The following is a 15,488-nucleotide window of genomic DNA, read 5'->3' as shown; positions in this document are numbered from 1 at the left end:
ATTTATTTATTTATTTATTAGCTACCTGCATCGCCCCGTAGGGCGTTACAGCAGAGACGTTACAGACTTAACTAGTTACACGAACAGTTATTTCAATTCATGGAAAAAAGCATAATTTGATGTGATATATACAATGCACGATGCAAACTGTTCCAATCTCGAACCCTTCTAACAAAAAAGCAATAACGAAATACGTCACCCCTACAAGAAAGTTCCCCGACATTCAAACAGTGGTCCAGTCGCTTTTATGTATTGTGTGGCGCCTGGATATATTGTTCGCGGTATATGCCTGTTTTACAATAATAAATATCGTGGAAAAATTTTAATATGACATGCCTTCTACAGTCCTTCAGCTGTTACCATTGAAGTTGACGTTTGCTCTCTGTCATGCTAAACTGCCATCTATAGTTGCCGAGAACCAATCTAATCTAACCTTGATGTGTGGAGGCATTCAACTATTTCAATTTCTGCCTCAATTCATGCAGAATGTTGAAACTGTCCTGTCTTTATACTACAGCTATTTGATCTAAGTCTATAGCAGCTGAGTACAGCGCTGGTGATGCAGGGCTAGGAACACGATACTTTCCTGGTTTGTGCATCCGGACAGATCTATGTATGCATTTCGGCGGTGGCAGAGAAATCTCTCTTAAACTTGCTTGACGAATGAGTTTTTCATCCTGCATTCTCAACAATTTTTGTTGCTGTTCAAGACGTATTCCATATCTGATGACTGCAGTTCTGTTGCCAACCGGCTATTTATTTATTTCATTTATCCATTCATGTTTTACTTATTTATTTATTTATTATATACTGCAAACGAAACTGACCTAAGCAGGACAGGAATACAAATAAAATATTTGTATTATAGAGAAGACGTTTTAGTGGCGAAAACAGGGGGAAGAGCACACTTCAGCGATTACTTTCTTCAACTCTGAACCAATTCACTGCGACAACAGAATTCTCCCACTGTGGACACAAGCACCTTATGCTTCTTTGCCTGCTTTTTCCTTAAATAACTGCGCTCACCTGATACAGGGAACTAGAGAAGACTCCAGTGGTTCTATAGCGTCGTTTGATGTGGGAAGGTATGTGGTTGTATAAACATGTATAAATTAATGTAAAGTGAAAATTAGGGAAAATGTAAATGATAACTAATATTTAAACAATAATTAGAAATGCTAAGATATAAAAAGTGTGGATTAGATAAATAAGTAGTTTATGTTCTTTACGATGTACGCCCCTCCTCTCTGTGGCAAAGTAGGGCATGTCGTGGAGTTCTATATACGCACATGGACAGATTTTAGTTAGCCCTCTCGGACTCCCTTTGTATAAGTAGGCTCTCATTATTTAGGTTAAATCTGGAGTTTTATTGGACTTTTTGTTCCCACTTGTTTGGGCAAAGGCTTATGTACATCTTTTTTCTTTGTTCAAGGTGGTTCAACATTTTACTTTTTGAATGTACCTTAGTCAGCCAATCTTGCCGCATTATGTTTACTTTCTTTTGTGTGTTATTAGGGGGAGGCTGCGTTGTGGCCAGTGTCGCAGAGTATACAAGTTTCTATAACTTGCATAAGACAGTCTTATCTTGAGTTTAAATTGACCAGTAAGTGAAAATAAGTAAGCCTGCCATTTGGGATTACCTGTAAGTATTATATTTATGTACACCACCTCTTAAATTGTTTGTATAAATTAATATTTAAGCCGCAAGAATGAGGAAGTTGCGGTATTAAAGTCTCTTTCTTTTCAAGCTCCAAAAGTCTTTTTGAAACCTGGCGATTAATTAACTCTGAGGCCACAACTTCTACTACAACTGACGTCACGAGTGAACTGACGCAGTGCCATCTAGGAGATATGAATGATTTTCTCCTAGTATATTTACCGTGCAGCGCACTTGGCGGCTGTCAATACTGTGAGCTACTGGTAAAGAACGTCATTAGAAGCCAACAAAGGCAGCAAGGAAAACATAGGAGAAATTACTTGCACTTACTAACTGAATAAAGAAATGATAAAAAATAATGGCAGTCAAACTGGATGAAAAACAACTTGCCGCAGGTGGGGAACAATCCCACGTCTTCGCATAACGCGTGCAGTGCTCCAACCAATTGAGCTCCCGCGGCGCGGTTTCCCCATCCACTTTCTTGGGTATTTACGTGTTACTACTAGAATTAACCATTGTCATGTACGCTTTCTTTTTGGTGCTGGCGATGTTTTCACGAGCATGACAACAACAAAATTTCTATACGATGCACATAATGCCAGCCTCGTCCACTACGGTATTACTTGCTGATGCCAGACTTTGTCTGGTCAGCGTCCCTGCCTTTCATGTCACTCCTGAACATGTTGAACAGGAATCACTATGTAAATGGGGAGCGTTCAGTGATTCTAAGCAGCCCTTTAAGGTATTCAGGATGAACTGCGGCACGGTCAATATGACAAGTTCAATTTAAGAATAATGCAAATCTACAATCCCGCTGTCGCAACGGACATGATATTTTCCAGTGGCTGCAGGTTTTGTCCTGGCGGCATTTTTGGCAACTATCCTGCTGATGAAGCTGCCAGATCAACCTATGATAATGCGCACACAATATGCTCACATTGCGCTCAAGAACGGGCAGAGTCAGGGAACTTCACTAAATTGTTCGCGACATCGCGCTGGCTCTTCAAACGACTCCGGAGTATTCTTTGCGCAGGCTTGATCCATCTTTCCAGCTGCAATTAATATCAAGCCTCGCCCGGTGAGACATCAAACTGTGCTACTGCCTACGACTGCCATGTCAGCTTTCACAAATTCAAACTCCTCCCTCATTAGAATGGCCGACTCCTCTATATTAGACCACTGTAACAGTAAGGGGACCATCAAGCACCTCCTCTGTGACTGCACCTGCTTTGACGTCCAACATCAGTCTGTTCAAAGCGCACTTATCCAAATGCATGGAAGATCCTTTTCAGAGGCAAATGTCCTGGATATTCGGCCTCATCCATCATCAACACAGAAAGCTAAGCGTGCTTTGATGACTTTTAGCAAATCAAGGGACTTGAAAAGACGCTTAATATAGGCACCTTGCGCGGGTGAACTATCTCTCTCTACTTGCTTCTTTCATTTTAATCACTAATCCCCTTTCTCCCACGCAGGGTAGCCAACTGGACGTTCATCTGATTAACTCGCCTACCTTCCCTGTTTTTTTTTTCACTCTCTCTGGCCTCCAAAATACATGCACAAGTGCCAGTGCTCCCAGAGCACTGTTGCGCAATAGCGCAGTCGTTAGCGCGCCCGACCACGAAATGCACATTACTCTATTAATTTGGCTTGAGATCCAAGTGGTGGTGGTTGTGGATATGTATTCTTCTCCTTCGGCCTGTGGAGGTGGTGAAGCTGCGGATGAGAATGTGGCCTGATGACGACAAAAAGTGTCATGTGCATTCTATGATGACGACGGTCGTCGTCAGCGTAACGGAACGGGCGTACTGGATGGACAAGCCAAACCCAATCTCCAGCCCTTGTCCGCTGTCGCAGTAAAAAGCACAACTTCATGACTTTGCATAAACTCTCCTTACCACTAACAATCCACGTCGAAACACTAATATCCTTCAGTGAAGGCTTAAAATTGAACGTGTACTTACGTGCACTTGCAAAAGTGGCCAAGCCCAGCAGTAAGATAACAGTAAGCGAGTTCATGGCTGAAAAGAAAATACATTGAAAGAAAATTGCTTCCTGGCACGTTTAACAAACCTTGAAGAAATGTAATGTTCGCCTTAACACACGAAATATTGTTTTACTGTCTTGAACAAGTGACCCAAATATTGTTGTGTGACAGGCTGCGAGAAATGCAAAATAAGGAAATGCGTAAGCGGTGCGCTTCGGGATTCCATTTAAGCGAAGCTTTCGTTGGTGTTTACGCAGAAACCTGTTCTTTTTTAGTGATCCTTTGCAAGTGTAGAGAACCTCATTAAGGTGGACAAATTTTAACCAGAGACTACCCCGCCCAACACAAACTTGTGGCGATTGAGCATGCGGATTCCTGACCTGACAATGAAGGAATGACGAGAATAGAACGACGACGTTATGACGACAATAGGATGACTAAAAATTCTGGTAGCGACCGTGTGACGATACATGTCAACGTTGATGCGGTTAGCATTTAAGTAATGTAGTTATAGTACGGCAGAAACGCGTAATTTATGATGCGTGTATGCATCCTGGCTCCTCTCTCGTACTTCTCTAGACAAGCTGTGCCATGTGGTGGCAACACCACGAAGTCCGCGGGTGGCGCGTGTTGTGAATATATATTCAAAGAAGATTGTTTGAATATATATGATGTGGGTTCGGTACTATTTACAATGGATAAATTTGAAAGGCTTCATTTTTGTCATTGAGGAACGGTATGTACCCAGTCACCACATCGACGGAAAAGAAGCTCACTGGGAGAGACACGCAACAGTCGGGAAAGACACAGGACAGGCGCTAACAAGTCTTTCTCGGCTGTTGTGTGTGTTTCCCAGTGCGCTTATTTTCCGTCGCTCTGCAATGCACCATCTAGCCCGTATGCAGGTGTTGTTGAACTAGTCACCAGAGTTTACGGCAAAGAAGTTCATTGAAGAGCGACCCATACCCAGGAACTCAGCTTGGAGTCGAAGAGGTTTATTCAAGTCGGCACATACCCAGTTGCACACTATTCACAGTTGCCAAGTTTCCATTAGAGATTATTTGAATAGCGAGACATACCCAGTGCCACAACCAGATGGCGGATCCAAGGGAGGGGGAGGTGGTAGTGGTGATGGCCCCAACCCCCAACACCGGTGTCAGCACGCCTCCCCCTCTCCCCAGATTCCCAACCACGGGTGGCCTATCGTCCGCATCGTATGCGGGAGGTGCCGAGTTCAAATCGGGGTGCCGCCGGAAACCCACTAGTTTTTCATAGTGGGCAGAGATGTTCCCTGGCCCGGTGCACGGCTCTCGTGGGGTTCACACCTTGAAAAGAGGCTCAATAGAGATTTTCCGAATTGTCTCGGGGCGCCTCTTCCCCAACTACAGACGGTCTTACTGAAGAGTATCCACAGCGGCTTTGGGAGGCAAGTGCTGCCGCCAGGTACCTGCTGGTAAAATAGGTGCAAGCGCGCTCTCGGGCTGGCACTTGGACATCATGGAACTTCCAGACGTGGAAATTGGTGTTTGTCCCCAACCCGATGGCATCCCCACCTCCATGGGTGCATTTATGTCGACAGATGTGAAGTAATCGCCATTAGAGCATACTACTAAAAACAAACTTCATGTATGTTTTTGAGGGGAGTAGAGGGAGGCTACGAGGGTATTAACAGGAATTAAGCGCAGGCTCAATGGTCAAGCATATCACCCCTGAAGAAAGCGGAAAGCCAGGCCGAGCTACACTTGGGTCCATTTTTAGCAGTGGGTGCTTGGCGGCAGTAGGAATTGAACCCACAGCCTTCCGCAACAGAAGCGGGCGCTGACAATAATTTGAGGATTGTGTGAATTTTGGGGAGCAGGTCCCTGTCACTTTCAGCTAGAGTGTCTGTCGGTTATAGCGTGTGAGTTCTTCTCCTTGCATTGCCTGCCATTTCGGCTACCAGATGTTGCAGTCCCCTTTCCACATATGAGGACGCACCGTTCTCATGTCTTCCACGGAAAACTGAAAGGCGGGCTGCACGGCATCAAGGTTACCCTTGGACCGTGCCTTGGTAGGGCAAATTTTAACTTCTGCATAGTGTTGCGGACCAGTGCCTGGTGGTTTGCAAAGCGACGCTGAAAATAGGTTCACAGATAATCGATATAGGAAATGTACGAGGCTCACCTGTAGTGCTCCTTTACATAACTAGAATATTTGGCCCAATATTTCTGTGGGCCTACTGTGTATTCATGGCATTTCGCCGTTCACTCTGAAACTTATCGACGTGGATGAAAAAGGAAATTAGCCTGCTTGTACCGAGAGGGAAAACGAAACCGCGAACTTGGAAGTGTAGACTCGTCTGCCCGAGTTGCAGCGACGACTTTAGCGATATTGTTTATGCATACCTAAGACAATATAGAAAGAAAGAGAGCGGGGAAAACCAATATTCTAAATGAAATTAAGATTAAAAATGAAGCTGGGCACAACATGTAATGCATACGGCTGGTAGACCGTTAAAGTCACAAAATTGGTGCCAAGCGAAGGGAAGCGCAGTCGACGGCAGAAAATTAGGCGGGGTGACGAATATGGGAAATTTGCAAGCGCAAGTTGAAATCAGCTAGTGCAAGACAGGACTAACTGCAGATCGCTAGGGGAGGCTTTCGTCCTGCGGAGGATATAAAGATTGGCTGCCGCTGCTGCTGATGATGATAACGACTATATGACAGTGAAATAAGGGCGTTATAACTTAAAGCTTTTCGAAACTTTTCTATTCCAATTCCGAAAGCAAAAGCTTTTTTCGAACACCACCACGTCACGCGACATCACGAAAACCGCGATAGCTCATCTGATATGACGTTACATACTGATTATCCATGATTGGACCGAACAAAAGAAAAGTAGTTATTTCTGATGCGACGCGTTTTCGCCGTTAGACCTAGGCTATTGGTCAAAAGCTTTAAGGCTGCATCCAGTTCACCTGCCTGTCACGCGACGTCACAAAACCGCGATAACTCACCGCGTCAGAGTGACGTGTACGAGTTAAATAATCATTAATATGCCGAATAAACCTGTATTTCTTTTTCTGAATAGCCGCAGGCTGCTCCGTTCCGAAAGAAATAAAATATGGCTGCAGCCGATCGCTCAGGCACTGGCTACTCGCACCTTCCGGAGAGCATGGGTTTATTTGCATAGAACAAAACGTTTTACGTGGTCGTGTAACGTTTTTGAGCACTTTCGGCACATTCGCGACCTCGCTTTGCCAACTCTTCTTTGCACAGGATCCGTTTTAGCAGCATTCTTAACTTTCCATTGCATGCTGCCGTGATTTTCGACCAGCCACTGCAAGCTAAGTAAGGGAAAGCGGACCAATCGCATACGCTAGCACAGCCTTCTTCATCCGGTTATCCATTTCAGTGCACTGCCTTAGCCCCATCGAATCTCTCTCCAATTTAAAGTGCTCCTCACCTCTTGTCAGCCAATTAGATAAGACAAGCCGCTCAATGTAGGTAATGTTATTCGTTTTTAAAGCAAACAAAAGTGACCTCCTATAAATGAGAAGAGCGTTTGATTGGTCTCTTCAGACAACCCTGCGGATCACCACCCGATGCTTGCGTCGGCGGTTACGCAAATTTGACGTCAGGAGATTGGAATAAAAACATATTGGCATAGTTTTACGTTATAGGTCCCTAAGTTTCTTTGCAAGCCAACAGGTGCGTATCTGTATCAGATGCGTATCACTACTTGTACTTTTGTTCCTTCTTTCACTTGCGAAAATGGGCGAAGGCCTCGTTCGCCTCCCCCCCTCCCCGCCGTTACAAACGTGCCTGATATCTTGTATTCTTAACCCCTCCTCCTCCCCGCCCCCATAAGGTATTACTTCTACTAGACCCCGTGAGCTGTATATGATGTAAAATTAATTATAAATATTGGCCACTTTTGCCCCAACGGCGATGAAATGGAAGCAATAGCAGGATTTCGCGCTTCGCTGAAGCTTCCCAAACGGTGTTCTGTCGCAGGGGCAAAATGTTGGCGCGACACAGCGCGCGATGCAACTGTGGCTGCGCAGCATAAACAGCGCAGTTGTCAGGCGCCTCACAACGCTGGCTCGAAGAGGGGCGCCGCCGCCTGCATTTAGGCGTCAAGCCTCAGTCCTGCCCGAGATGAGGCCGAAGGAAAACCGCCAGCATTTTTTCTAGCTTGAGGTGTACTGTCCGCTGGGCTCGGAACCTTCCTTGTACCACAGTGCATGGAAAGTTCACCACAGGCATACACACAGCTACTTGGTAGGTTCTGCGCACAAGCTCAGCAGTGGGAGGCCGAGCGCCGTGCTGGCTACGCGGCCGAATCGATTGAACTGAGCTCGAGGGTGCGTGTCCCCGTGGCATGTTGTCTTCGCATCCAAACGCACTGCACGGCTCTCGCGCAGCTACCGTGACAGGGTGACGACGTAGGCGATGCCAACGACGGCGCCAAACAAATAAAAGCGCGAACATTGACGTAAATTGCCTCGGTCGCCTTTCTGAAAAAACAGGCACCTTGCACCTCTAGCTAGCTGCCTCATTAAATTTGGGAGGGCGGGGATGACATGTTCTGGGCAACGTAGCCTCGGTTCGACGATTTCAACGCGCAGTTTAACTTTCAACAGCTGAATAGGTGACTTCGTACAACCTGAATAAAGCGAGCACAGCACACCTTCTTCACGTTTCCATAAAATGTAAAACGACGTTCTTATCAGAAAACGAAAATCAACGAAATGCATACGTCTGAATGAACGAAAAAAAGAGTCTGCCTCTATGCATGCATACTTACCGAAAGTACCTGTGCAGCTTCTGGCAAACTCGCAGCTGGCGTGTTCGTACGGGCGTGTAGAGCTGCTTAAATAGGCGAGGCAAGGTAATTATTCAAAGTGTCGAAACGGAAGACGAGTTAAAAGTAATCCAAATATTTAATAATTAACAAAATGTTGATGGATGAGAGAGCTTGAATATATATTGTCCTGTCGGCGCTTAGTTCACCAACCCTAAACGAGATAAAAAAGAGACTCTTGTATGCATACTCATCGAGACTACTTCTGCAGCTTCTTGTTAACTCGTAGTTTGCACGTGCCTGTTTACGTAAAGCTGCTTAAGTACACCCGCCATATTAATTATTCCAAACGTGTGAATACATGGCGAAATAAAAGTAAGGGAACTAATTAGGCGTTCCTTATGGAAATGATCATGGCCATTATGTTTCCCCTATGTTTCCTTCTCGTGTCCTGTGTCACCTTTATGTTTACTTGTCTTTTATCTGAACATATGAAGAGCGGCTATGTTATCTGCCGCGGCATTCATCAAGGCACGCAGCGCTGAAGCTCTTACTCTAGTCTGTTGCTGTTTATACAGATGCAGCACGTTCAATGCAAGCTTCATAGAAGTGCGACTTCATTTTTGACGAATGCCGCCGTATCCGTATGCTTGAGCTTTTTGTTGTGTTCTTCAATCGCGCTGTCCACACCCCTTGCGCGCACCGTGTAAATTCATAAATGACATTCTTTCATATAATAATTCACGCCCAGCATAAGTATAATGTCACTAATTAATAAGTATGTTAGTAAGTATGACGTTACTTGATCATAATAAACGCTAAGTTACGAGCTTGTGCAAATACCAAACTGTTGTCAGGCATGGCGAATGAAGATTAATGTATACAAGACTCTATTTATGAGAGCAAGTAGAGAAAAAAGTCCAACTATGCTTCATCTACACGATCTAACAGCACAAATTAAAAATTGTCGATGATTATAAACATTTGAGCATTATTCTATCATTTGATTTGAAATGGGACAAACATGTGTGACACATATCTTCTAAAACATTTTCAGCAATTTGTTCGCTTAAACGCGCTATAAAATTTGCCTCACGTGACACTAAGATTCAAGCCTACACCTCATTCGTTCGTCCTCTGCTAGAATATGGCATTGCCTTTTGGTTACCCATACCGAAGAGTGCATAAAACACCTATTATTATTATTAGACAATGCAATAACAAAAAAATTTAATACAGAAGGGGGTCCCAAAGTAAAAACTGTCAGGGGGACCTCCTGTTACAACATGTACAAAATATGTAATATAGGATTAGCAACGAGGGTAAGAACAGCGTGATAATATAGTCAACATATTAAAAGTAATTAATGAAACACCGGGTTGTTGAAGATTACACAAAAATTAGCAAGAATAATTCCATCTTGAAATACACATGAAGGTACTATCATTACAGTAATGAATAGAAACATAATGATTATGAACAAAAGTGCGCAATCCAACAGTGCAACAAAATTAATTTACAGACGGCTGATAATCTATGAACAAAAATCGAGAAAAACAATGAAACGTGGGTACACAGTAATAAATGTGTGCACACACGCATACATAGATACACACCTATATATAGACACACATATAAACGTATGTACACTTGTTGAATAATCAGGTACGGTATGTTGTTAGTAAGAACTGTTTTAGAAGCCGCCGGAAGCAGTGTAATGAAGAGCATGATTTAATATTTGATGGCAGTGAATTCCAAAATGAAATTGCGGAAAAGAAGGCTGTCATTTTACCGTAGTTAGTGTTGACTTTAGGAAGCAAGAGATTATTAATTTCAGAAAACCGCGCGTTATTTGTATTGAAAAGTTGCGTTGGCGGAAGTAACTCAGTTGGAATGTCACTGTTCCTACTTCTATACAATATAAGACCTAGTTTCAGCTGAAATGTGGAAGCTAAGGGTAGAATTTCAAGAGTGCGAAAAATGGGCGCTGCTGATGCTATGTATGAACTGTGGGTAATTATTCGGACCGCCCGGTCCTGAAGGTGAATGAGGGTTGTCAGATGTGCAGGATATGTGTTGCCCCATGATGAAATGCAGTAAGTAAGGTGACTGTTAACGAAAGCTTAGTAAAGTGATTTTAGTATATATTGCTGAAAACAGTGTCTTGTTCAAATGAGCACGCGGATGCCGAAAGCAGTCTTCTTAGCGACAGAGTTTACGTGAATGTTATACTTAAGTTGGGGGTCTAATGTATCACCAAAGAAAGTTATAAAATTGGATGGGATAATGACGTAGCTACCAATTTATAGTTCAGGGGTTCTTGTAGGCGTTTTTTGGGACGAGTCATATAACATAAACTTTGTTTTAACAGGGTTTACGTTTAGCAAGTTATTTTTACACCAAGACACAAGATTCGTGACATCGGCGTTTAACTTTCTAAGTAGACTGTTAATGTCTTTATCACTAGTGAATATCACTGTATCGTCAGCATAGAGGATGCATTCAGAACTGTTAAGCGATGATTGTAAGTCATTAATGTAAATGAGGAATAACAGAGGACCCAAAATTGATCCTTGTGGAACGCCCTGGTTCGTTGTTATTGGAGTGGACAAAACGCTTCCATATCTAACAACCTGGGTTCTGTTAGTAAGGTAGCTTTGCAAAAGAGCTAAAGCAGGTCCACAAGTTCCAAATGATTCAAGCTTAGCGTACAAAATGGAGTGGTTAATAGTGTCAAAAGCTTTAGTTAAATCAAGAAATACCGCTCCCGCCCATAGCCCATTGTCGATAAACTGCTTTAGGCTGTCAGTTAGTTTTATCAGTGCTAATTCGGTTGATAAGTCAGTACGAAAACCAAACTGCTTAGAAGTCAAAAGGTTAAATTTTGTTAGGTAGTTCGTTAGGCGATTAACAAGGAGCTTCTCAATTACTTTACTAAAAAATGGCAGTATCGTTATAGGGCGATAATTAGAAAAGATATTTCGATCACCTTTTTTAAATACTGGAGTTACTTTTCCTTGTTTGAGACTCGTTGGAAAAACGCCGGTACGAAATGCAGTGTTAATAATATCAGAGAGGACAAAAGATAACTCACGAGCAACAAGTTTGATTTTAGATGGATGAATTGAATCTAGGCCACAACCTGTGGTCTTGAGCCCTATTATAGTGCGATGAACTTCATTTGGCGAAGCGGGTTTTAAGAAAAAAGGAGTGAGGCACGCGGGGCAACTTGGGCAAGTTAGGGACACCGGCTGCAGAGCTCTTGAAGAATGATTCATTAAATGAATTTGCGACATCTATACGATCAGTTAGAGTGCTGGTGCCGTCCGTAAACTCTGTCACAGGTGTGTCCTATTGATTAAGATTTAAAAATTCTTTAATTACATTCCAATTCTTTCTCAAGTCATTCCCATTTTCGAGCACTTTATTGTCATAGTAGGTTCTTTTAGCCTGTTTAAGTAAGACCGCGAGAGTTTGTGAATATAATTTGAATCGAGCCTGAAGGGCGAGGTTAAATGGTCGGAGTTTAAATTTTTTGATGAGGTTATCTTTTTTATTTATAGAGCGCAGTAGTCCTCTAGTGATCTACGGGTGCCTGGGGGTGGAGTGGAGTACCAACGTGATATGGAGGATACAGACGTACAAGTATTTATAATATCTGTTAGTTTCTCTTCTAAAGTGCTGAATGCTTTGTTAATACAAGATTCCTCTGATAATAGGCCGCAGTCAGAGCCGGACACCAAATCCACAAATTTTCCTGAATCCAAAGAACTCTTAATAAACATTTTATTTTTATAAGTAGTTTCAGTATTTAGTAAGAGAAAAATTGGATAATGGTCTGTCAGATTAAAATTGACCGCACCAGCTTTTTGAGTAGTCATGATATTACTGAGTACATGGTCGATAAGCGTATTTTGACCGGAAGAAGCACATCGTGTTGGAGAATCTAGCAAAGATTTCAAACCATGTCCAATGAAGCACTTGGAGTACTGGACACAAGAACTATCGTTAATATTTGTAATGTTAATGTCGCCGACAATGATTACATTATAATTTTTGGTAATGTACGAGTTTAATAAACTATAAAGTTCACCGCAAAAATCATCATAAGATGACGATGGGGAACGGTAAATTGAACCAATGATAGTTCTTTTGTTGGTTGGTAGAAAGTGATTGTCAAATTCAAGCCAAACTGATTCGCATTCGGCCATGGAAAATGAGATATCTGCACGCCGTTTATAAGATAATGTGGTGGAAATAAATATTTTCGATCCACCGTGGCGATCAGCCAGACGATCAAAATATTCAGAATGATAGCCCGGTATGGAAAATAAGGTATCGTCAGCTGCAGATAGCCATGTTTCCGATAGACATATGAGCGAAAAATGGTGATTGGTTAAAGTAAGAAAGTTAACCATATGATCAAAGTTCTTGGGTAAGCTTCGGACGTTAAAATGTATGATAGAAATCTGAGAAGTGGACGAACAACAAAGTAGTTGTTTCAGCTCATGAACAGTGTGTGACGCCATGGTGATTTCCAGTCATTAGGGCGCAGGAATACTGTTTTTCAGGTAAAAATGGCTAGATCATCGACTTCAGAGATGCGGTACACCCTACTGTCCTTAGACTTTCGTGCTTTGATACGGCAGTTGTCGACCCAAAGGAACTGTCACTTCTTTTCCCTTTTAAGAGCCAATGCTTGAGCAAACAGCCGCTTGTTCTCCGGAGTCAGGTGTTCGTTGACGAATATGGACTTATCCTGATTCGTTATGCCAATGGACCTGGTTGACAGACGCGCCTTCCTAGCCTTTGTAGCGAACTCGGTCTTCTTTTGACGAGGACGAAAACGCGCAATAATGTTTGGGCCACCTTTAGCAGGGACCCTGTGTACAACATCAATTTCTGCAGGACTCACAGGACAACCAATTTTTTGTGCGATATGTTGCAGAACTGCTTCACAGCTTTCTCCTTTTGTTTCTGGTACACCTTTGGTTTCCACATTGTTCATGCGGGAGTATTGCTGCAACTCAGCAACCTGTTTTGTCAGCTGCTCGTTCGTTCGCGAGAGCTCCTCATTTTCTTTTACCAGGCCTTTCTGCTTAGTCTTTATCGTTTCAAACGTTTCATTAAATAGGGCGATGCTGTTACGCAATTCCTCAACTTCTTTTCGCAACGAATCCATCTCTCTAGATAACTCAGCACACGTTGGCACTATGATTTGGCAGCAGTGGGTACGGCAAATAATATGAAAACGAATTCCTATGCAGTGATGCAAATGCAGCCAATATGCGTAGGCGACGGAAAAGGTTCAGCAGTATGCTCCGCTGCCGCGACCTCAGCTGCCAAGTGATGAATTTTGCGGTGATCCTAGTTTATATGGTTTCCGGGTGCCGATGGTTCCTGGGGTGATGGACAGGTGGCGTTCGTCAAGGCGGCACGTGGCGCTTCGCTGATACAGCCAGTCCTGTTAAATCTTCGTGGGTTGGGGCACACGTGCTTTAAATATGATGGTCGATGCACTGCTGACGCTGGTTCACGGTAGTACTGTGCCGGATCTGTAGAAACCTGCGTAGGTGACGGAAAAGGTTCAGCAGAATGCTCCGCTGCCGCGACCTCAGCTGCCAAGTCTGCCAAGCTACCTAGAAGCAATACACAGAAAAATCAAAAGATCCATTTATATTAAGTACAACTGTAATGATTGCCTGATACAATTCCTTAACAAAGCTTACCTCCCGACTATTTGCAAGCGTGGTAAAATTCTTAGGCCTGAAATTTCTATTTCACCTCCTTAATGGGGGCTGTATACGAACTAAACAGTCGCACATTTGTATCTTTCTCTGAACGGCGAAGCACTAGAACTAAACATCCTAAACATTTAATTGAACACAGCTTCCACAATGACACATTCGGGTATTCATTCTTTCCGTGGAAAATCAGAGACCAGAATTCATTGCCCAGAGAAATTATAATTTGCTCACCTGGCAATTTTCTTCCTATGCTTGAAAAATATGCATACTAGTATGTATCGTGATTGTAGAGACCACCTGTATGGTCACTTCATTTTGTTTTCAATTTATTTTTATGTACTTTTTGTTGTTCACCGTCCGCTTATGTATTGTTCTTGATTAACATTTAAGTGCGCGCTCAGGAAGGAGACACCCTCTTACTGTACTGCTCAACTAAGTTTTGTTGTTAGCCACAATATTACTTAGCACCTAACAGTTTGTATTTACTATATTGATGCAACTTTTTTTCCTAAGTCTTGCCTCCATATGAAGGCAAGCAGTATGTATGAAATAAATATTGAAGAGGGATTATCGTGTATATCCAGCATGGCGTGCTTGCATGTTACGCGGTACACGGGCATTTTTGCATTTGTCACCTACTGAAATAAGGTCGCTGCAGCCTTTATAATGAAAACAAATCAGTTGCTTCTTTTGCTTTAAAAAGGATTCGTACGGTATAGCGCACCAAGCGCAATATATTAGAACGTTAAAAACCCGTCATAACATTGCCGCGCTAAAAACTAAGGCCGAAAGAATACTTCAAACATTTCGAGGACACTTAAGCTTCGCCTTTAAGAGTGGAACGCGATAGCATTCAAAGATCTCTGACTGCTTGTTACGCTTCCCGGTAACTTTGGCTTATGTAACCGTAATGTTTTTTAGGAAATGCTTGTGGTGAACGCTATGTACGAAGGCAAGCTTTCTGGTAGAAACGCGGCCTCTTGCGTGGGTCACGACGTGGCACGACGTCCCGGAGGCTTGCGCCATCTGGAGCTGTTGCAGAGGAACCGGGTGCGTCGCTTTATGGCGTTTGAGATTTGCCAAAGGGGTTTGCGTCTTGAGCTTCCGCATAGCGGAATTATGTTTTCTTGTATATTCAAATTGCAATCCAACGCTATCATGTCTGTAGGTAGTAAGTAATACTTTAAATTTTTTCTTACATATTGTGAAACCCTTACGTGCGTAGTGGGTTTACGTCTCAACAAACAGTATGGGGGGCATCCAAGAGAGGTGAACGAGGAAGACGACGTGTGGCTGGCTAGATGAATCTCGA

Source organism: Dermacentor variabilis, chromosome 7 (assembly GCF_050947875.1).
Source record: "Dermacentor variabilis isolate Ectoservices chromosome 7, ASM5094787v1, whole genome shotgun sequence".
In the NCBI taxonomy this organism is placed as follows: Eukaryota; Metazoa; Arthropoda; class Arachnida; order Ixodida; family Ixodidae; genus Dermacentor; species Dermacentor variabilis.
The sequence above is the reverse complement of the archived record's forward strand: the minus strand, read 5'-3'. Positions refer to the sequence as shown.